The 22624-nt window shown below is 48.2% G+C and overlaps 1 protein-coding gene and 5 non-coding genes across 7 annotated transcripts in view; all 6 read left to right on the forward strand.

The window, feature by feature from the left end:
- The window catches only part of LOC147006484 (uncharacterized), a 30296-nt gene extending 25800 nt beyond the window's left edge, over positions 1–4496 (forward strand). Inside the window, exon 3 of one of the 2 annotated variants that reach the window (XM_085868664.1) lies at positions 4359–4496. The gene's annotated coding sequence lies outside the window, so the exon portion shown is untranslated. Of the gene's footprint in view, positions 1–1525; positions 1665–4358 lie in introns of those variants that run through there. The other variant, XM_085868665.1, reaches the window with a different exon arrangement.
- A 4827-nt stretch (positions 4497–9323) lies between these two features.
- Positions 9324–9396, forward strand: TRNAR-CCU (transfer RNA arginine (anticodon CCU)). The gene has a single exon. It is a non-coding gene; the product is annotated as a tRNA-Arg (tRNA).
- Positions 9397–13728: 4332 nt separating this feature from the next.
- TRNAR-CCG (transfer RNA arginine (anticodon CCG)) lies at positions 13729–13801 on the forward strand. The gene has a single exon. It is a non-coding gene; the product is annotated as a tRNA-Arg (tRNA).
- A 2271-nt stretch (positions 13802–16072) lies between these two features.
- On the forward strand, positions 16073–16145 carry TRNAR-CCG (transfer RNA arginine (anticodon CCG)). The gene has a single exon. It is a non-coding gene; the product is annotated as a tRNA-Arg (tRNA).
- A 2156-nt stretch (positions 16146–18301) lies between these two features.
- TRNAR-CCG (transfer RNA arginine (anticodon CCG)) lies at positions 18302–18374 on the forward strand. The gene has a single exon. It is a non-coding gene; the product is annotated as a tRNA-Arg (tRNA).
- A 2142-nt stretch (positions 18375–20516) lies between these two features.
- On the forward strand, positions 20517–20589 carry TRNAR-CCG (transfer RNA arginine (anticodon CCG)). The gene has a single exon. It is a non-coding gene; the product is annotated as a tRNA-Arg (tRNA).
- Positions 20590–22624: the final 2035 nt, after the last annotated feature.

The following is a 22624-nucleotide window of genomic DNA, read 5'->3' on the forward strand; positions in this document are numbered from 1 at the left end:
CCGAAACTTATTTATAACCTATGAGTAACGTGCTTGGGAATTACTTGTAAAGCATGTCCTCCGCACAAATACGTATGTAGACGTATTTGACATCTTCAGGACGACCACAGAACTTACTGAACGCGTTTCTAACTTACAGATGGCGTATTGGCAGCAATTCGGGGAATTGGTATATAAAAAGGGGCTTCGCAGGAGGAACCCGTCTTTTTTTTAGACTTCGTGGTGAGTACATGTCCATGTCATTCCGAGAGATTGAGGATACGGCAAGGCTGAGACGACAATACCGACCTGTCCTCGAACATCAACGTGACCTCATCGAGTTGACACTGCACTGGTTGCGTGCCAATAGAGCTGGGAGAAGAAGACGTGAACGGAGGAGAAGGAACTGGGTGAGACCATGGATCGGGAGGCGACGCCATTACGGCATATATGACCAGATCATGGTGGAACTCCGGAACGAGGACCCTGCATCCTTCATCAACTTCCTGCGAATGCCTCCAGCGATGTTCGACGAGCTGCCTGCCAGAGTGGGTCCAAGGATAACCAAGCAGTACACCTTCTACAGGGATCCGCTTGAGCGCATGAGGCTGGCACTGACTTTGCGTCACCTTGCCTCTGGAAGCAAGTATGCCTCCATGAAGTTCGGTTGGAGGGTCCCTCATAACACGCAGTCCCTAGTCGTCAGTGAAGTGTGTCCACCTATTATTGACGAATACGTGGATGAGGTGCTTGTTTGCCCAAGTACTCCTGATGCTTGGCGCACCATAGCCAACAGGTTCTACAAACGATGGAACTTTCCCCATACATGTGGGGCACTTGGCGGGAAGCACGTGGCCTGCCGCTGTCCTCCAAAGAGTGGGTCCCAATACTACAACTATAAAGGATTCTACTCTATTGTTCTGATGGCGCTTGTAGATGCAGACTACAAATTCATTTGGGCAGATGTCGGAGGTTCTGGATCGGCATCAGATGCGCAGATTTATAATGATTGTGAGCTGAAGGAATGTGCTGAAGACGGTACCCTTGGCTTCCCTGACCCTGAGCCTCTCCCAGACGACAACCAGGACGTACCGTACTTCTTTGTCGGTGACGATGCGTTTGCTCTACGACCAACCATGATGAAGCCATACAGCCTCCGGGGTATGACGAATGACCAACGCATCTACAACTACAGGCTTAGCCGAGCAAGGAGGGTAGCAGAAAATGCATTCGGAATCTTGGCTAACAGATTCCAGGTTCTGCTAACTACCATGCAGCATCACCCCTCGAGTGTCAAGCTCATTGTCAAAACCTGCGTGATCCTGCACAACTTCATGAGGACTCGGTAATTCATGTTTTCATCGCATATGTTATACTCTATAGAATGCAAAAAAAGTTTGAGCCTATGCTTCTTTGAATTATATGATTTACCTTAATTAAATGTTTGAAGTATCATTATATTATTAGTTATTGTACAGCGCATTGCAATGCGTGTTTTTATTGGAGGTGCGCTTTATAAGTTAATAAAAAAAAATTTCAATCACAGGTACCCAGGACTACAGAACCAGCAGCTAGACCCGGCAGAGAAGGAGAAAGGCGACGTTGTTCCAGGAGCATGGCGAGAGGGACATCACTTGGAGGGTACGCAGACAGCTACAGGCCACAACACTGCCTCCAAGGAAGGAAAAAAACAGAGGAATCTCCTCAAGCACTGGGTTAACGCCCCAGCTGGCACAGTTCCGTGGCAAGAAAACATGATATAGATATTTGTGTTACTGCATTGTTCTTGCAATAAAGGACCTCAGAGGCAATAACATTCCTCTTGAAATGAACATCGTTTCAGTGATTTATCACAAAGGACAAAGACATCAGGGATAAGGGCATAATTTATTGGCTGCTCTTGCAGCGTCCTTATTCTGGTAATTTCCATGTATGTCTGTCCCAAAAATTTTTGTCAAGCGTAGCACCTTTTACCACTCAACAGATTCCAATGACATTTGGGAGGTAGGTCCAATATATGTGGGGATCGTGTTCGTCCGAATATGTGTCCACGGGCCCTAGCAACAGCATCGCAACGGCCCTTTAAATTTTCCCGAACAAATTAAAAAAAAATAAGCTTAGAGTTCTGTGCGCAATCTATCAAGGTCCCTTTCATGCTGGTTTACAGCCCTAACCCCAAAAATGGTAAGAGTACATTGTTTATGGGCCAGTACATGTCGAACATTTCAGGAATGGTTAATTGCCAATATGTCGAAGAAATAAATGTCGATTTACATGACACTTGGGTGAATGGTGTGCAATGTTGCTCTTGCGTACACAAAAATGAATGGTTCCTGTGCACACCTGCGTTGCCTAAAAGCAGCTGAAATACTTAATCGGAAAACGTGCACTTATTGGGAACAGTACAAAAATTAAAACACCTCCAAGCTGCCTGGACGTACCGAAATTAATGAAATGGAGCGGAAAGCTGGAGACCTCCGAGGGCCCTTTTTTAGACAAGGATAAATGTGTCCAAGAGCAGCGTCCTCAAGGTTTTGTCCGCTAAAAAAACAAAAAAAACATGACTAGTACACAACGCCATTGTCACCGAATTGACTTGAAATTCTGCAGTGGTTCAGGTGTATTTAGCTCGACACAAGGGGTGCTTGCGGCAATGGGATCACTTGACAGGTTCAGCATTCCTGAGAACCCAGAGATGTTGAAAAAACTCTGACTGCAAGTGTCAAAGTCGCTTGGGCTCTGGTTCGGTTCTTGGGCAGCCGACCCAATAGCAGCACATGCAGAAGCGGAGATTGGCTGCTCTGTACTCACACGTGGACACTGACTGGTTCCTCTTGTGAAGCCCATTTGCATATACCAATTCCCCTAAACGCTGCCAAATCGCCATTATACGGTAGATGTAAGTTAGAAACACGTTCAGTTAGTTCTGTGGTCGTCCGGAAGACGTCAATCAAATTAGTCTACATACGACAATGTGCGTTTGAGATACGTTACACATAGGTTCAAAGCACGTGACTCATAGGTTTAAAATTAAGTTTCGGGTATTCTAAAAATTACCTCGACGTGTTTCGACTTATGAGTAACTTACAAGTAACGTGTGTCCGACGTGTGTCAACGATCGCGGAGCGTACCGAGAACTTATGCTAGCGTATGCGGAACTTGTGAGCCATATGTCAAGTACGTCGTAAAATTTTCAGCATGCTTGAAATTTCACGACGTACTAGATGTACCACGGAATATGACAGCGTACTTCATTATTTTTCAGCGTGCTCCTAACGTATACACAACTTACCCATTCCGTATTCGACGTGTGCCAGCGTTTTAGACACATTTTTCATAGGTCGGCATACGCTGGCTAAATCGTCAAGGTGTGACTGCGATGTTGACACTTCCAATTTTCAGGCGATTATGATTTAAATCGACGTGCGGCAGGTTTTTAACAGAGAACGCCACGAGTTCGTCGGCGATACGTGCAGCGTGCTATGCCTAAGTTAAACTATCGTTGGGCATAGATTGTGAACGCCGACAACAGGCTAAGCATTCATTGGTATAAGTTATCTATAAGACAACGAAACGTTCTGTGCCCGTTATATTACTAATATGTTATACATACGACCAACACGTTATGAATACGACCAAAACTTAAAAAAACCCTCAAAACTTCAGGGTACGCCAGCGTTTTACATACATTTTTATACGTTGCCATTGCTGGCTAAAACGTCAAGGTGTGACAGCACCTTCAGATTCGTCGTTTGTTCATTTCATGTTTGACAATGTCTCGATGGCTTTGATTTTTATCATCAGTTTTAATATTTTATTACCGAGATCTCTCTCTTTCTCTCTCTCTCTCTCTCTCTCTCTCTCTCTCTCTCTCTCTCTCTCTCTCTCTCTCTCTCTCTCTCTCTCTCTCTCTCTCTCTCTCTCTATCTCTCTCTCTCTCTCTCTCTCTCTCTCTCTCTCTCTCTCTCTCTCTCTCTCTCTCTCTCTCTCTCTCTCTCTCTCTCTCTCTCTCTCTCTCTCTCTCTCTCTCTCTCTCTCTCTCTCTCTCTCTCTCTTAAAAAAAAAATTACAAAAGAAATTTCAAATTACAAAATAAAAAAAAATCAAAACCAAAATTATTTTTAATATTAAAATAAAGCAATGATTAAAGTAATTGAGGGTTTTGTTTTTGAGGAATAAATATTATTGCCTTCGTTTAAATTGGTGAATACAAGAATTCACATCCTCTGTGGCTCTGAAGAAGAGATCGTGTGCAGCACAAGGCTGTGGAGTCGCATCATTGGCTGAGGGTGTGGTTCTTGACGACCTTCCCACTTCTCTGACTTGTTATTCCTTCCGGAACTGTTCAGGGCTTTTATTTTTACACATTTTGCCCCCAGCTCCTGCAGTGCGGTTTCCAGGAAGCTGCCCAAGTCTCGGCCTCCCCTCGCACCTCGGCACAAGAAACCGCCACCACGCAAACTATCGCTTTCAGCATGAGAACAAGCGACCCCATACGATCGGGCACCGTGGAAGCTGAAAGGATTAACAAGGAGGACGTGCACAGAGTAACCGAGCCCGAACTACTGAGTCTTGGGGGTAATTGCAGTCTCATCCAGGGGTACATAATAAAATCCCACACTCTCTCTCTCTCTTTCAGACTCGTCTCTCTCTTTCAGACTCTCTTTCACTCTCGCTCTCTTTCGCACTCTCTCTTTCGCTTTCGCACTCTCTCTTTCAGACTCGTAATTTCTGCCCACTCTTCCCAATCTCACAGTGTTTTTCCTTCAGGTGTATGGATCTATTTTCGTGTAAAGGTGATGAGTCAGAGTAATAAGGCATCCGAGGGCAGGTTTTATCGCATAGGGGACATGGGGAGTGGATGAATGTTGTAAATTCTTGATTATGCTTTGCTCTGTCCCTCTTTGAATTCTCCCACCATTTTCCCAAATGAATTCCCCAACCACCATTACTCCCGTCATTTCCCACTCAATTGGTAATTCTAATAAAGTATGTGGAAGTTTATTATCGTGTCTTGACTTATCCTGCTCAAGTTTGGTTTGACATTGTGCTTCTGAAAGTGCTAGCTTAAGTACCAATCGGTTCGTTTGTTAATAATCGTGTGGCACGTCGCATCGGTTCGCTCGGCCAAAGAGTCGCTGCTAAAAGTCGCAAGCACGGTTCCCCATCTGCTTTGTTAATCTCACAGGTATGGTAAACCGGCTCTGAGTGCTACAATCTGGCCATAGACGGCGTCTGTGGTCATTTTACAGAATCGTCTGGTTCGGAGTTATCCGACCCATGACCGTCACGGTGATGAGGTGTGGAATTTGGAATACACCCCTCCCCCTCTCCCCCCAATTACATAACAATATGTTCAGAATATTCCATTATCTCAGTGATTAGTAGAGACTATATTTGAATTATATTTATGGAAATCCTGCTTTCTACTTTTCCCTCTTTGTTTGATGACATAGTAATGCGTACCGTGTTCTGCTCATGGAATAAACCAAACATGATGTGTTGTCTTTATTAAATTAAAGTGGGTGGAACATCTGCGGACACAAAAAAACAAAACAAAAGTACACTCCACTTGATCTGGAGGCTTACATTGTCTGCCAGACGTTCGCATGGCAACAGGTGCTGCTAAGTGGTTGTGGTCCTGCTGGAGGTGGAGGTTGCAGGTGGTTCACAGGACATTGTGTGTGTGAGGATCTCTGGCCTGGTCAAGATAGGCAATCCACCAGCTTGAATAATCTGATGGCAATCTCTCTGACAGGTAGTGTTTGATCTCTTTTGGATCAAACTGTACAATAATTAATCCATCCATCTATCCATTGGGATCATACTCTGTGCAGAGCGTCGGTGCTGCCAAAGGAGTCTCCTTGGCTATTGGACACAATCCTGGACGGGTGGCCACTCCAACACACCGTACGAGAATGCAAGTTGGCAATATCAAACAACAATGGCAGCATTACAGGGATCCTCTGTGTTCACATTGACAAATATGACCTGGGAGTGTGTTCTGTCAGCAAGCAGCTTGATATTGCTTACCAAGCCAGCCGTTCCGTTTCAACTGCTTTGCAAGCTTGTTGTTTGTGTCCTTTGTGACATCCTTAAAAACAGCAAGCTTCCTGTTTGGAATGATTTTCAATTCCCTTTCACTGCTCGACAGGCGGAGAGTTAAAATATCATGTCACTCCTCTCCGCGCATGCGCGATCAGGACAAATTCAACATATCACATTCAAATGACATCTCGTTGTTCTTCGATCATAAACCGACGTTTGTAGATCGACAGACGGACAAAATGAACCAATTGATTAACCCCGGTTTAGACTTCGTGTGCTCGGGCATCAAATCCGCTTGGGGAAGTTGTCACAAGAGGATCGAGTTAAACTGAACACTCAGGTACCATGACAACATTGTTTCCATGGAGACCGGCATATTGTTAAGCGGTACCGAACTCTGCGTTCCGTTGGAGTGGTTGCTTGAGCGGTTTGAATCAAGAAGCGTTCATTTGGTTCCCGCAGGTGGAGTCGGTTTTGTTTTTGAAGAATAAATCGATTAATCCAAGGTATTCCCTTCGTTCAAATCGGTGAAGACGATTGGTGCCGAAGCAAGTGACGAGGTTGAAGAGTTGCCTTCTGGCGGGTTCAATGACCTGCCAGGAATGATGGGACAGGACGACGACAGCAGGAGTATAACCGAAAGGAATTCAATAATCACAGGTACGAAAATGTGTTGTTGTTCTTCTTCTTCTTCGTCTCACCTTTCCTTACTCTCACACAATAGGTGCGGTGTTTATAAATAAATAACTACAGAACAGGTGGATCCTTGAGATTCAAAAATAATTGGTGGTTTAATTTGGTGACTTGACGTGAAAAGAATGTTCAAATTTCAAGTGAATCAGATGAAAATGGAAGATTTCAGAAATTTCGACCTATGTTGACCTTTTGACCCACGTTGACCTCACAAATAGTCGGTGATTGAATTCAGCGACTTCGTATGCAAATCCTGTTCGAATTTCTCGTCAATCGGATGAAAATTGAGGATTTTAGAAAGCCGCCCGATGTTGACCTCAAAAGAGTGGCCGCCGTATCACGTGGTCACGTATCACATGGTAAAGTTTGAATTTCCTCCGATGAACGGTTTTTCGACGTGTGCACTCCGAACAAAACGCAGACACGTCCGACGTCTGACGACACGTTCGTTTGCCACCGATCGCTTAACACTTCCTTTCGCAGGTAATCCGAACAGGTAGATCCTTGAAACGTTAAAACCAGTTACGGATGGACCCTGGATGGTTCAGAGGCTGCGAACTCGTGACGTCATTAATTCGTTTGCACAGAAACGAGATTTAGCGTGCGTGCTGTCGTCATCATTGACGTCATCGCACCGACTGGACTCAACGACCCAAGCAAACTGTATCCGTGGACTTCAGCCGTTAAGGCCCAGTCACACCTTGACGTTTCAGCCAGCTTATGCCGATTTTTGAAAAAATTGTCCAAAACGCTGGCACACGTCGAATACGTTATGGGTAAGTTTTGGAAACATTGAGAGCACGCTGTAAAACACTGCCATACGTCGTAGTACGCTGGCTTTCATCGTTGTACTTTGCAGTTGTCCTCAAATTTTAGCATGCTTGAAATTTTACGACTTATGCCAGCGTATGACTCACAAGTTCCGCTACGCTGGCCATAAGTTGTAGGCACGTTATGCGATCGTTGACACACGTCGACACACGTTAATTGTAAGTTAATCATAAGTCGAAACACGTCGAGGTAATGTTTAGCGTACCCGAAACTTATTTCTAACCTATGAGTAACGTGTTGTAGGCACTCCTCACTCGCTCTCTTTCGCGTTCGCCCTTTTTCCGCCGAGCTCTCCTCACTCGCGCGCGTTCAGCCTTTCCCGCCGAGCTCTCCTCACTCGCGCGCGTTCGGCCTTTTCCGCTGAGCTCTCCTCACTCGCGCACGTTCAGCCTAAAACTCAACTTCACTGTCCTTCGCCTTTTCGTTCCGCCCCTTTTTTCAGCAAGCCCCGCCCCTTGCGCTCGTGTTCTGCCCCCTTTTTCAAAAAGACCCACCCCCTCTCAACTCCCGCCCCTCCTTCCAGAACATGCTAGAAACTTCCGGAAGGAGGGGTCTTCCGCCCAATCGGCGACGCTTGCACCGCTGTTGCATTCTTCCTCTTCCCTCGCAGGGTGAAATCCACCGCGGCGGCGCCATTCGTTCGGGGGGAAGGGGGGGGACGGGGGCCGCTTGCTTTCCCTCTCGAAGGCCAAGCCTCTGGCAACCGTGTGCCGAGTCAGAACGCGGTGGTTGTTGAGGTGGCGTGGTTTGGTGGTGGTTGTTGTTCTTGCACCAAATTCCCAAATCACAGAAATCCCTCGAAACAACGGGTTTGGGCTAACTACACATTAACTTACCGATATATCTCACCTGAGGACCCTTGATGGTGTAATGCGAATTTCCACAACCGTAACAATATGTTGCGACGTGCAGGGTATCACCTCATTCCACCACATGGTAAAGACCAGCACAGCTGTTGTTCAGAAGGAAAATCCGCACCAAGATACCTGAGCTGAAGGATGTCTTGGCTGACCAGGAGGTTCGAGACAAGGATGCTGAGAACGAGGGATGAGCGAAGCTGCATGCGGATCATCGACGTCATGCTAAAGAGTCTGATGTGCTGCCAGGAGATCCTGTGTTGCTGAAACGAGAGAATCCAAGGAAACGAGACAGCCTTCCTGTCAGACTCTTACGCTGTGGTGTCCATGGCTGGAATCAAGGTGACAATACAGTCACCAGAGGGAGTTTGTCATGACAGAAACACTTCACATGTGAAGAAGTATCAATGTCAGAATGTTCCTGCGATGGGGAATTCTGGGATAAGCGGTGTTCCAGAGAGAGATCAACCGGTGATGGAGCAACAGATGGAAACACGAGGAGATGGGGGCACAGAAGGGGCACAGAACGAGAGATGAGGCAGCTGAATTACCCATCCAAATTACACAGCAGGTAAACCTCCAGAACCAGCAGGTATCACCAGATGGACGTACAACAACGTGGTGATCCCAGCACACGTGCCGGGATTGAGAGGGGTACACCACACACGGAAGGGTGAGTTCAGATTCACACCTTATTGAAGAAGTGTGTCGAGCACCGACGTCATTCGGATCTATTTGTCAGTGACGAGTCAAAGTTCACAGTCAGATATTCCCTCCACCTTTGGAGGTGCGAAGTGCACTTGTTCCTGGTTGTCACTTGTAAAAACAGCAAGACATGAAGCAAGAATGGAGCGATTCTCTTCATCCTGAGGTTCTCCTTCATGAAGAGGAAAATAGAGGGAAATCTCCACGTCAGACTCAGTGGCCTAAAGGATAAGGCGTCAGCCTCCTAAGCTGAGGATTGTGGGTTCGAGTCCCACCTGAGTCCGTTGGGATTATATTTTTACATATCTATATATTAATACTGAAGGACCAATTTTGTGCTCCTCCGAGCGGGAGCGTCACGTTTTTCTCGGTACTGTGACCTGAGAAGTTTTGACACGGTGTTTGTCCGTCAACGTGAACACGTGCACAAATCAGGGGACTTCTTCACAAGGAGTCGTGTTCACCAAAAATGTCGTGTATATGGACGTTTTGTAGGCCTCATTGGGTAACGCCATGGAGTACATCGACTGGGATCCGGCTCTTACAAGAGCCGCCACTGGTTGTCATATTGGACTCATGGAACGGAATCCGTCTGTGACGGGGTTTCAGCTCGTTATAGTTAATATGGAATAAGCAAAGCCGAGAAGTGAACGTAGAATTCTTCTTACATTCGCTTCTGACTTCACCTATGACCTCAACATTACCTTCACAACAACAACTACACCGCCTAGAACAGGATCTCATCTTAAAAAAAAAAAAACACTAGAAGCGAACGTAGTATTCTTCTTACATTCACTTCTGACTTTACCTATAACTTGTTCACAACTGTATACGCAATTTCCGGTTACTTCGGCGTGGATTCGGGATCAGCGATCAAGTAACGTAAATCACGATGAAAAATTATTTTTTTATGATGCGGGAGATAGATATCTTTATTAAAATCAGTGGAGGAAATATACACCATGTCTGATATTATTTGGGTCTTTCATGTCTCGGACGATGCCTTTATCTCCCGGCATGCATCATTCCCCATGACAAAAACCGGAAACAAAAAATAACCAGAAGCAAAAAAACGGAAGCAATAGGTTCATAGGCAACGACACGGATTCCAAATTGCCATGGTATTGTGTTGTTGTTGTATCCGATTCTCTCATGTGCACGCGTTAAGTAATCTTCACAAGATAGAAATAAAACCCAATTGTGTTTATACACCGCACAGCGTTTAAAACCAACCGGCAGCAAAAGGGTCATAGCCACGACACAGATTCCAAAACCTCAGAGTTATTGTGTTGTTGTTGTTGTTATTGTTTCCAATTCTCTCATGTGCACGCGTTAAGTATGAAGCTCACTGCGTTCGCTATTATTTAATTTTGAAGTATATATATATATATATATATATATATATATATATATATATATATATATATATATATATATATATATATATATATATATATATATATATATATATAGTCATGGCAATAAGAAAAAGAGATCACATGAGAGTGGCGATCGCTCATCGATGGCCGTTCATCGAGTGACGTCATCTTACGCGGTATTCACGCCCATGCACAGTCCCGTTTTCCGGTGTGTCGGCCATCTTGTCATCGATGGTGATTCGTCATCCTCAAGTGAGAGGGATTGAAGACGATTCCACAACAACGTGTGAAGGTGTTTCGGTTGGACATTCGCTCCGACAGAAGGAGAGGAGTTGAAGATCAGATTCACGGCCCGAGGAAGCGAGAGATCCAAGATGCCGGTGGACGGACACCGAGCGCCCAGGAAGCCTCGAACAGACGACACGGCGAACCGGCACCCAAGTCCCAATTCGATGATCGTCAGGTTCCCATCGATGTTTGATCTCGATGCCGTGCTATCAACCTTCACTACTCGGCAGAGATCGACGAAAACCCGGTCATCGTTTACCATTCGAACAGACCTCTCATCACGTCTCAAGGCAACATGGTGTGTACTCAAGAAGATCGTCCACACTCGCAGGGGTGTTCAGGATGAATGGGGACTGAAGGTCGAAATGCTCTGTTGCAATGGGATGTATATAATAGACAGAATTAATCTTACAAAGGAGTGTAACACACACACACACACACAGACACACACACACAGACGCACACACACAGACACACACACACACACCGACACAAACACACACAGACGCACACACACAGACACACACACACAGACGCACACGTTTTATTGATGTCTACTTAACAAGGTGATGAACGTTTATCTTTCACCAACCAGCGAGTCACACCGTTTAACCACCTCATGTCTGTCGTTCACAACATTCACTTGAATACCTGATGATGAAGAAGAAGAAGGGTTTGCTACCTGTACGACGAGTCCAAGAAGCAAACCGGAATAAAAACTCGAACGGCACTCGGTGGAGAGCACACCTCCACCACGTAATACCTGATCCAAGAGAACATATCGGGGCCGATACAGGTTTGAGATATCACGCTATGTATCGTTTTTGGATCCGTCTGCAATTTGTCCCCTCCATATTCCCGCAGGGCGCTCAAGGTCCGCCAGCCCTGCTGGTAAAACTACCAAAATGACGAATCACTGCTCACCTTCACTCTTTCATTCCTCTTTTTCTTCCCACCTTTGGAACAACCTCCCACACTCTCTTCAATCGCACTCTTCCCTCCAGGTATTCAAAACAGCTGTTCACCGCCATCTCATGTCATCCCCCATCCAAAACCTCGATATTTTCTATCCCCTTTAATCCACCCCAAACCCACCTCCTCCAAATTTCCTGCCTACCTTCCTGAAAGTCCCTGGAGTACCGTCATGCTTACCCCTTTGGAGACACAAGCACGAACCAAAGTCATTGCAGATTCCAGTCCTGTGGGATGAGGTGCAGTGTTGGTGCAGATACAAATGGGGACCAAGAATGACTCCGTTCGCAAGTAGATCGGAGAGAGTCACTGACGGAATAGGAGGCCTTGGGACTTGTCTGGCCATGTGAACGATTTCATGCATATCTCTTTGGCATTGCGTATGAGTCGGTGACAAGTTTGATTCGATTTGCCACAAGTCTTTGGAGGTGATTTATCCATGGAGGTCCAGGCCATATGCCAGGAGTGATGGATGATTCCCACGACTTCAACAATACAGGTAGAAAGTTGTCCACATTGCTGGAAAGAAAAATTTTGTGGATGCTCTGTTGAGATGATTAGAAGTGGACTGGAGAAGGAAGCAGAATTGTTTGTACGATTTGTGGCAGAACATTCAACACCTCAAGCGATGACAACCCAAAAGAGAGAGAGAGTGAGAGAGAGAGAGAGAGAGAGAGAGAGAGAGAGAGAGAGAGAGAGAGAGAGAGAGAGAGAGAGAGAGAGAGAGAGAGAGAGAGAGAGAGAGAGAGAGAGAGAGAGAGAGAGAGAGAGAGAGAGAGAGAGAGAGAGAGTCAGACAATGATCCAGAGTTCGACGAGGTCAGACAGAGTATAAAAACTGGATATTGGGAGAACTGTCCACCCAAGGGATATGTTGCCGTGCAAGATGACCAACGTTCAATTGGGAAATGCATTCTCTGGGGTAGTCGGATTGTGGAGCCACAGACATTGAGACCAAGACAGGTGATGTGAGCACATAAAATTCATTTGGGGATTGTTCGAACCAAACAAAACCTGAGGACAAAAGTGTGGTGGCCGGGAATGGACAGAGACTTGGAGAATCATGTCAATCATGAGGTCAACCACAGCAGCAGATAGCAGCATCATCAGAGATTTTCACAAGTCACCAGACACCATCCACTCGGTATCCAGACTGTCGGCCACAAACCATTGCTCTGACAGTTATGGATTTCATGGAAGCCGTGGACATCTATCACCATCACGTGTCTCCGAAGTGGCCACAGGCAAATTATGAAGTCAAACGTCAGGACCAGTGTCTGGAGAAGCGTATGAAGATTGCACAAGCTGGAGGGAGGGACCTCATATGTTGCGGCATGCAGGGCATCACCTCACTTCACCACATGGTAAAGACCAGCACAGCTGTTGTTCAGAAGGAAAATCCACACCAAGATGCCTGAGCTGAAGGATGTCTTGGCTGACCAGGAGGTTCGTGACCATGATGGTCGATGTCAGAATGTTCCTGCGATGGGGAATTCTGGGATAAGCAGTGTTCCAGAGAGAGATCAACCGGTGATGGAGCAACAGATGGGAACACGAGGAGATGGGGGCACAGAGGGGGTACAGAGAGATGAGGCAGCTGAATTACCCATCCAAATTCCACATGTGGACATGGCTTGTAAACCTTCAGAACCAGCAGGTATCGCCAGATGGACGTGCAACAACATGGTGATGTCAGCACACGTTCCAGGATTGAGAGGGGCACACCACACACAGAAGGGGAGTTCAGATTCACACCTTTTTGAAGCAGTGTGTCGAGCATCGACGTCATTCGGATCAATTCGTCGGTGACGAGTCAAAGTTCAGAATCAGACACTCCCTCCACCTTTGCAGGTGCGAAGTGCACCTGTTCCTGGCAGTTACCTGTCATATGAGGAAGATTTAAAGCAGGAATGGAGCGATTCCCTTCATCCTGAGGTTCTCCTTCATGAAGAGGAAAATGGAACGAAATTTCTGTCAGGCTCAGTGGCCTAAAGGAGAAGGCATCAGCCTCCGAAGCTGGGGATTGTGGGTTCGAGTCCCACCTGAGTCGGTTGGAATTAAATTTTTTCCATTTTATGGTTCATAATTTAATTTTGAAGTGTTCATGATCATGGCAATCTGAGCCTGGTGTGGCTCAGAGAGACGGCGAGGCGAGAGAGGCGCGGAGTCCAGACAGCAGGAGGCGGGTCGTGGCGATGTCGAGCAGAGCAAGGTGAGGGCGAGGCCAGAGAGAGGCGGAAGGACCGCTCCAACCTTTATCGGACCTGCCGGCGGGGGGCCACCCCAAAGCGATCCGTCATCACCCGAATCGGGCGCTCCGATTGGCCCCGACCGCTCACGTGGTCCACTAACATTGGCCGGAAACCGCACCACTTCGTTTCCGGCATGGTCATCTCAGACAGCGGAAATATTCTGCTCCGACCCCACGACATGACATGAATCGCCCACACCGAAATTGGCACACGAAATCGTCCCGCAAAAACCCCCATGCCGTGCCCTGGTGACCGGCCGAGGGTCCCGCATGCCCGCTCGTGCGTCCGATCAACGTGCCCGCTCCGCGCCAACGTGGCCCACAGACTTCATCAATACAGGTACAAGCTGGTCCACATTGCTGGAAAGAAAAATGTTGTGGATGCTCTATCAAGATGGTTCGAGGTGGAATGGAGAAGGAAGCAGAATTGTTTGTACGATTTGTGGCAGAACATTCAACCCCTCAAGCGATGACAACCCAAAAGAGAGAGAGAGAGGGAGAGAGAGAGAGAGAGAGAGAGAGAGAGAGAGAGAGAGAGAGAGAGAGAGAGAGAGGGAGAGAGAGAGAGAAAGAGAGAGAGAGAGAGAGAGAGAGAGAGAGAGAGAGAGAGAGAGAGAGAGAGAGAGAGAGAGAGAGAGAGAGAGAGAGAGAGAGAGAGAGAGAGAGAGAGAGAGAGAGAGAGAGAGAGAGAGAGAGAGAGAGAGAGAGAGAGAGAGAGAGAGAGAGTCAGACAATGATCCAGAGTTCGACGAGGTCAGACAGAGTATAAAAACTGGATATTGGGAGAACTGTCCACCCAAGGCATATGTTGCCGTACAAGATGACCAACGTTCAATTGGGAAATGCATTCTCTGGGGTAGTCGGATTGTGGAGCCACAGACATTGAGACCAAGACAGGTGATGTGAGCACATAAAATTCATTTGGGGATTGTTCGAACCAAACAAAACCTGAGGACAAAAGTGTGGTGGCCGGGAATGGACAGAGACTTGGAGAAATGTGTCAAACTTGTTCGTCGGCCTAATCCAGAAGAGCCTGTCCGAAGTACGTTACTTCCGGTGGGACCATTGGGAAGATGTAGCTGTATATATTTTGGATCCAGTACCGTCTGGAGAGTCGGTAATGGTTGTGATTGACAACTACAGTCACTACGCCCAGAATGTAATCATGAGGTCCACCACAGCAGCAGATAGCAGCATCATCAGAGATTTTCACAAGTCACCAGACACCATCCACTCGGTATTCAGACTGTCGGCCACAAACCATTGCTCTGACAGTTATGGATTTCATGGAAGCCGTGGACATCTATCACCATCACGTGTCTCCGAAGAGGCCACAGGCGCATTATGAAGTCAAACGTCAGGACCAGTGTCTGGAGAAGTGTATGAAGATTGCACAAGCTGGAGGGAGGGACCTCATATGTTGCGGCATGCAGGGCATCACCTCACTCCACCACATGGTAAAGACCAGCACAGCTGTTGTTCAGAAGGAAAATCCACACCAAGATGCCTGAGCTGAAGGATGTCTTGGCTGACCAGGAGGTTCGTGACCATGATGGTCGATGTCAGAATGTTCCTGCGATGGGGAATTCTGGGATAAGCAGTGTTCCAGAGAGAGATCAACCGGTGATGGAGCAACAGATTTGAACACGAGGAGATGGGGGCACAGAGGGGGTACAGAGAGATGAGGCAGCTGAATTACCCATCCAAATTCCACATGTGGACATGGCTTGTAAACCTTCAGAACCAGCAGGTATCGCCAGATGGACATGCAACAACGTGGTGATGTCAGCACACGTTCCAGGATTGAGAGGGGCACACCACACACAGAAGGGGAGTTCAGATTCACACCTTTTTGAAGCAGTGTGTCGAGCATCGACGTCATTCGGATCCATTTGTCGGTGACGAGTCAAAGTTCAGAATCAGACACTCCCTCCACCTTTGCAGGTGCGAAGTGCACCTGTTCCTGGCAGTTACCTGTCATTTGAGGAAGATTTGAAGCAGGAATGGAGCGATTCCCTTCATCCTGAGGTTCTCCTTCATGAAGAGGAAAATGGAACGAAATTTCTGTCAGGCTCAGTGGCCTAAAGGAGAAGGCATCAGCCTCCGAAGCTGGGGATTGTGGGTTCGAGTCCCACCTGAGTCGGTTGGAATTAAATTTTTCCATTTTATGGTTCATAATTTAATTTTGAAGTGTGCATGATCATGGCAATCTGAGCCTGGTGTGGCTCAGAGAGACGGCGAGGCGAGAGAGGCGCGGAGTCCAGACAGCAGGAGGCGGGTCGTGGCGATGTCGAGCAGAGCAAGGTGAGGGCGAGGCCAGAGAGAGGCGGAAGGACCGCTCCAACCTTTATCGGACCTGCCGGCGGGGGGCCACCCCAAAGCGATCCGTCATCACCCGAATCGGGCGCTCCGATTGGCCCCGACCGCTCACGTGGTCCACTAACATTGGCCGGAAACCGCACCACTTCGTTTCCGGCATGGTCATCTCAGACAGCGGAAATATTCTGCTCCGACCCCACAACATGACATGAATCGCCCACACCGAAATTGGCACACGAAATCGTCCCGCAAAAACCCCCATGCCGTGCCCTGGTGACCGGCCGAGGGTCCCGCATGCCCGCTCGTGCGTCCGATCAGCGCCGATCAACGTGCCCGCTCCGCGCCAACGTGGCCCACAGACTTCATCAATACAGGTACAAGCTGGTCCACATTGCTGGAAAGAAAAATGTTGTGGATGCTCTATCAAGATGGTTCGAGGTGGAATGGAGACGGAAGCAGAATTGTTTGTACGATTTGTTGCAGAACATTCAACCCCTCAAGCGATGACAACCCAAAAGAGAGAGAGAGGGAGAGAGAGAGAGAGAGAGAGAGAGAGAGAGAGAGAGAGAGAGAGAGAGAGAGAGAGAGAGAGAGAGAGAGAGAGAGAGAGAGAGAGAGAGAGAGAGAGAGAGAGAGTCAGACAATGATCCAGAGTTCGACGAGGTCAGACAGAGTATAAAAACTGGATATTGGGAGAACTGTCCACCCAAGGCATATGTTGCCGTGCAAGATGACCAACGTTCAATTGGGAAATGCATTCTCTGGGGTAGTCGGATTGTGGAGCCACAGACATTGAGACCAAGACAGGTGATGTGAGCACATAAAATTCATTTGGGGATTGTTCGAACCAAACAAAACCTGAGGACAAAAGTGTCGTGGCCGGGAATGGACAGAGACTTGGAGAAATGTGTCAAACTTGTTCGTCGGCCTAATCCAGAAGAGCCTGTCCGAAGTACGTTACTTCCGGTGGGACCATTGGGAAGATGTAGCTGTATATATTTTGGATCCAGTACCGTCTGGAGAGTCGGTTATGGTTGTGATTGACAACTACAGTCACTACGCCCAGAATGTAATCATGAGGTCCACCACAGCAGCAGATAGCAGCATCATCAGAGATTTTCACAAGTCACCAGACACCATCCACTCGGTATTCAGACTGTCGGCCACAAACCATTGCTCTGACAGTTATGGATTTCATGGAAGCTGTGGACATCTATCACCATCACGTGTCTCCGAAGTGGCCACAGGCAAATTATGAAGTCAAACGTCAGGACCAGTGTCTGGAGAAGCGTATGAAGATTGCACAAGCTGGAGGGAGGGACCTCATATGTTGCGGCATGCAGGGCATCACCTCACTCCACCACATGGTAAAGACCAGCACAGCTGTTGTTCAGAAGGAAAATCCACACCAAGATGCCTGAGCTGAAGGATGTCTTGGCTGACCAGGAGGTTCGTGACCATGATGGTCGATGTCAGAATGTTCCTGCGATGGGGAATTCTGGGATAAGCAGTGTTCCAGAGAGAGATCAACCGGTGATGGAGCAACAGATTTGAACACGAGGAGATGGGGGCACAGAGGGGGTACAGAGAGATGAGGCAGCTGAATTACCCATCCAAATTCCACATGTGGACATGGCTTGTAAACCTTCAGAACCAGCAGGTATCGCCAGATGGACGTGCAACAACGTGGTGATGTCAGCACACGTTCCAGGATTGAGAGGGGCACACCACACACAGAAGGGGAGTTCAGATTCACACCTTTTTGAAGCAGTGTGTCGAGCATCGACGTCATTCGGATCCATTTGTCGGTGACGAGTCAACGTTCAGAATCAGACACTCCCTCCACCTTTGCAGGTGCGAAGTGCACCTGTTCCCGGCAGTTACCTGTCATATGAGGAAGATTTGAAGCAGGAATGGAGCGATTCCCTTCATCCTGAGGTTCTCCTTCATGAAGAGGAAAATGGAACGAAATTTCTGTCAGGCTCAGTGGCCTAAAGGAGAAGGCATCAGCCTCCGAAGCTGGGGATTGTGGGTTCGAGTCCCACCTGAGTCAGTTGGAATTAAATTTTTCCATTTTATGGTTCATAATTTAATTTTGAAGTGTGCATGATCATGGCAATCTGAGCCTGGTGTGGCTCAGAGAGACGGCGAGGCGAGAGAGGCGCGGAGTCCAGACAGCAGGAGGCGGGTCGTGGCGATGTCGAGCAGAGCAAGGTGAGGGCGAGGCCAGAGAGAGGTGGAAGGACCGCTCCAACCTTTATCGGACCTGCCGGCGGGGGGCCACCCCAAAGCGATCCGTCATCACCCGAATCGGGCGCTCCGATTGGCCCCGACCGCTCACGTGGTCCACTAACATTGGCCGGAAACCGCACCACTTCGTTTCCGGCATGGTCATCTCAGACAGCGGAAATATTCTGCTCCGACCCCACGACATGACATGAATCGCCCACACCGAAATTGGCACACGAAATCGTCACGCAAAAACCCCCATGCCGTGCCCTGGTGACCGGCCGAGGGTCCCGCATGCCCGCTCGTGCGTCCGATCAACGTGCCCGCTCCGAGTGCCCCAACGTGGCCCACAGACTTCATCAATGCAGGTACAAGCTGGTCCACATTGCTGGAAAGAAAAATGTTGTGGATGCTCTATCAAGATGGTTCGAGGTGGAATGGAGAAGGAAGCAGAATTGTTTGTACGATTTGTGGCAGAACATTCAACCCCTCAAGCGATGACAACCCAAAAGAGAGAGAGAGGGAGAGAGAGAGAGAGAGAGAGAGAGAGAGAGAGAGAGAGAGAGAGAGAGAGAGAGAGAGAGAGAGAGAGAGAGAGAGAGAGAGAGAGAGAGAGAGAGAGTCAGACAATGATCCAGAGTTCGACGAGGTCAGACAGAGTATAAAAACTGGATATTGGGAGAACTGTCCACCCAAGGCATATGTTGCCGTGCAAGATGACCAACGTTCAATTGGGAAATGCATTCTCTGGGGTAGTCGGATTGTGGAGCCACAGACATTGAGACCAAGACAGGTGATGTGAGCACATAAAATTCATTTGGGGATTGTTCGAACCAAACAAAACCTGAGGACAAAAGTGTGGTGGCCGGGAATGGACAGAGACTTGGAGAAATGTGTCAAACTTGTTCGTCGGCCGAATCCAGAAGAGCCTGTCCGAAGTACGTTACTTCCGGTGGGACCATTGGGAAGATGTAGCTGTATATATTTTGGATCCAGTACCGTCTGGAGAGTCGGTAATGGTTGTGATTGACAACTACAGTCACTACGCCCAGAATGTAATCATGAGGTCCACCACAGCAGCAGATAGCAGCATCATCAGAGATTTTCACAAGTCACCAGACACCATCCACTCGGTATTCAGACTGTCGGCCACAAACCATTGCTCTGACAGTTATGGATTTCATGGAAGCCGTGGACATCTATCACCATCACGTGTCTCCGAAGTGGCCACAGGCAAATTATGAAGTCAAACGTCAGGACCAGTGTCTGGAGAAGCGTATGAAGATTGCACAAGCTGGAGGGAGGGACCTCATATGTTGCGGCATGCAGGGCATCACCTCACTCCACCACATGGTAAAGACCAGCACAGCTGTTGTTCAGAAGGAAAATCCACACCAAGATGCCTGAGCTGAAGGATGTCTTGGCTGACCAGGAGGTTCGTGACCATGATGTTCGATGTCAGAATGTTCCTGCGATGGGGAATTCTGGGATAAGCAGTGTTCCAGAGAGAGATCAACCGGTGATGGAGCAACAGATGGGAACACGAGGAGATGGGGGCACAGAGGGGGTACAGAGAGATGAGGCAGCTGAATTACCCATCCAAATTCCACATGTGGACATGGCTTGTAAACCTTCAGAACCAGCAGGTATCGCCAGATGGACGTGCAACAACGTGGTGATGTCAGCACACGTTCCAGGATTGAGAGGGGCACACCACACACAGAAGGGGAGTTCAGATTCACACCTTTTTGAAGCAGTGTGTCGAGCATCGACGTCATTCGGATCCATTTGTCGGTGACGAGTCAAAGTTCAGAATCAGACACTCCCTCCACCTTTGCAGGTGCGAAGTGCACCTGTTCCTGGCAGTCACCTGTCATATGAGGAAGATTTGAAGCAGGAATGGAGCGATTCCCTTCATCCTGAGGTTCTCCTTCATGAAGAGGAAAATTGAACGAAATTTCTGTCAGGCTCAGTGGCCTAAAGGAGAAGGCATCAGCCTCCGAAGCTGGGGATTGTGGGTTCGAGTCCCACCTGAGTCGGTTGGAATTAAATTTTTCCATTTTATGGTTCATAATTTAATTTTGAAGTGTGCATGATCATGGCAATCTGAGCCTGGTGTGGCTCAGAGAGACGGCGAGGCAAGAGAGGCGCGGAGTCCAGACAGCAGGAGGCGGGTCGTGGCGATGTCGAGCAGAGCAAGGTGAGGGCGAGGCCAGAGAGAGGCGGAAGGACCGCTCCAACCTTTATCGGACCTGTCGGCGGGGGGCCACCCCAAAGCGATCCGTCATCACCCGAATCGGGCGCTCCGATTGGCCCCGACCGCTCACGTGGTCCACTAACATTGGCCGGAAACCACACCACTTCGTTTCCGGCATGGTCATCTCAGACAGCGGAAATATTCTGCTCCGACCCCACGACATGACATGAATCGCCCACACCGAAATTGGCACACGAAATCGTCCCGCAAATACCCCCATGCCGTGCCCTGGTGACCGGCCGAGGGTCCCGCATGCCCGCTCGTGCGTCCGATCAGCGCCGATCAACGTGCCCACTCCGCGCCAACGTGGCCCACAGACTTCAACAATACAGGTACAAGCTGGTCCACATTGCTGGAAAGAAAAATGTTGTGGATGCTCTATCAAGATGGTTCGAGGTGGAATGGAGAAGGAAGCAGAATTGTTTGTACGATTTGTGGCAGAACATTCAACCCCTCAAGCGATGACAACCCAAAAGAGAGAGAGAGAGGGAGGGGAGAGAGAGAGAGAGAGAGAGAGAGAGAGAGAGAGAGAGAGAGAGAGAGAGAGAGAGAGAGAGAGAGAGAGAGAGAGAGAGAGAGAGAGAGAGAGAGAGAGAGAGAGAGAGAGAGAGAGAGAGAGAGAGAGAGAGAGAGAGAGAGAGAGAGAGAGAGAGAGAGAGAGAGAGAGAGAGAGAGAGAGAGAGAGAGAGAGAGAGAGAGAGAGAGAGAGAGAGAGAGAGAGAGAGAGAGAGAGAGAGAGAGAGAGAGAGAGAGAGAGAGAGAGAGAGAGAGAGAGAGAGAGAGAGAGAGAGAGAGAGAGAGAGAGAGAGAGAGAGAGAGAGAGAGAGAGAGAGTGTGTGAGAGAGAGAGAGAGAGAGAGAGAGAGAGAGAGAGAGAGAGAGAGAGAGAGAGAGAGAGAGAGAGAGAGAGAGAGAGAGAGAGAGAGAGAGAGAGAGAGAGAGAGAGAGAGAGAGAGAGAGAGAGAGAGAGAGAGAGAGAGAGAGAGAGAGAGAGAGAGAGAGAGAGAGAGAGAGAGAGAGAGAGAGAGAGAGAGAGAGAGAGAGAGAGAGAGAGAGAGAGAGAGAGAGAGAGAGAGAGAGAGAGAGAGAGAGAGAGAGAGAGAGAGAGAGAGAGAGAGAGAGAGAGAGAGAGAGAGAGAGAGAGAGAGAGAGAGAGAGAGAGAGAGAGAGAGAGAGAGAGAGAGAGAGAGAGAGAGAGAGAGAGAGAGAGAGAGAGAGAGAGAGAGAGAGAGAGAGAGAGAGAGAGAGAGAGAGAGAGAGAGAGAGAGAGAGAGAGAGAGAGAGAGAGAGAGAGAGAGAGAGAGAGAGAGAGAGAGAGAGAGAGAGAGAGAGAGAGAGAGAGAGAGAGAGAGAGAGAGAGAGAGAGAGAGAGAGAGAGAGAGAGAGAGAGAGAGAGAGAGAGAGAGAGAGAGAGAGAGAGAGAGAGAGAGAGAGAGAGAGAGAGAGAGAGAGAGAGAGAGAGAGAGAGAGAGAGAGAGAGAGAGAGAGAGAGAGAGAGAGAGAGAGAGAGAGAGAGAGAGAGAGAGAGAGAGAGAGAGTCAGACCATGATCCAGAGTTCGACGAGGTCAGACAGAGTATAAAAACTGGATATTGGGAGAACTGTCCACCCAAGGCATATGTTGCCGTGCAAGATGACCAACGTTCAATTGGGAAATGCATTCTCTGGGGTAGTCGGATTGTGGAGCCACAGACATTGAGACCAAGACAGGTGATGTGAGCACATAAAATTCATTTGGGGATTGTTCGAACCAAACAAAACCTGAGGACAAAAGTGTGGTGGCCGGGAATGGACAGAGACTTGGAGAAATGTGTCAAAC

The sequence above is a fragment of the Eptatretus burgeri genome, unplaced genomic scaffold (assembly GCF_056783735.1).
Source record: "Eptatretus burgeri isolate ZD-2024b unplaced genomic scaffold, Ebu_testis_v1 Ebu_testis_scaffold_3169, whole genome shotgun sequence".
NCBI classification, from domain to species: domain Eukaryota; kingdom Metazoa; phylum Chordata; class Myxini; order Myxiniformes; family Myxinidae; genus Eptatretus; species Eptatretus burgeri.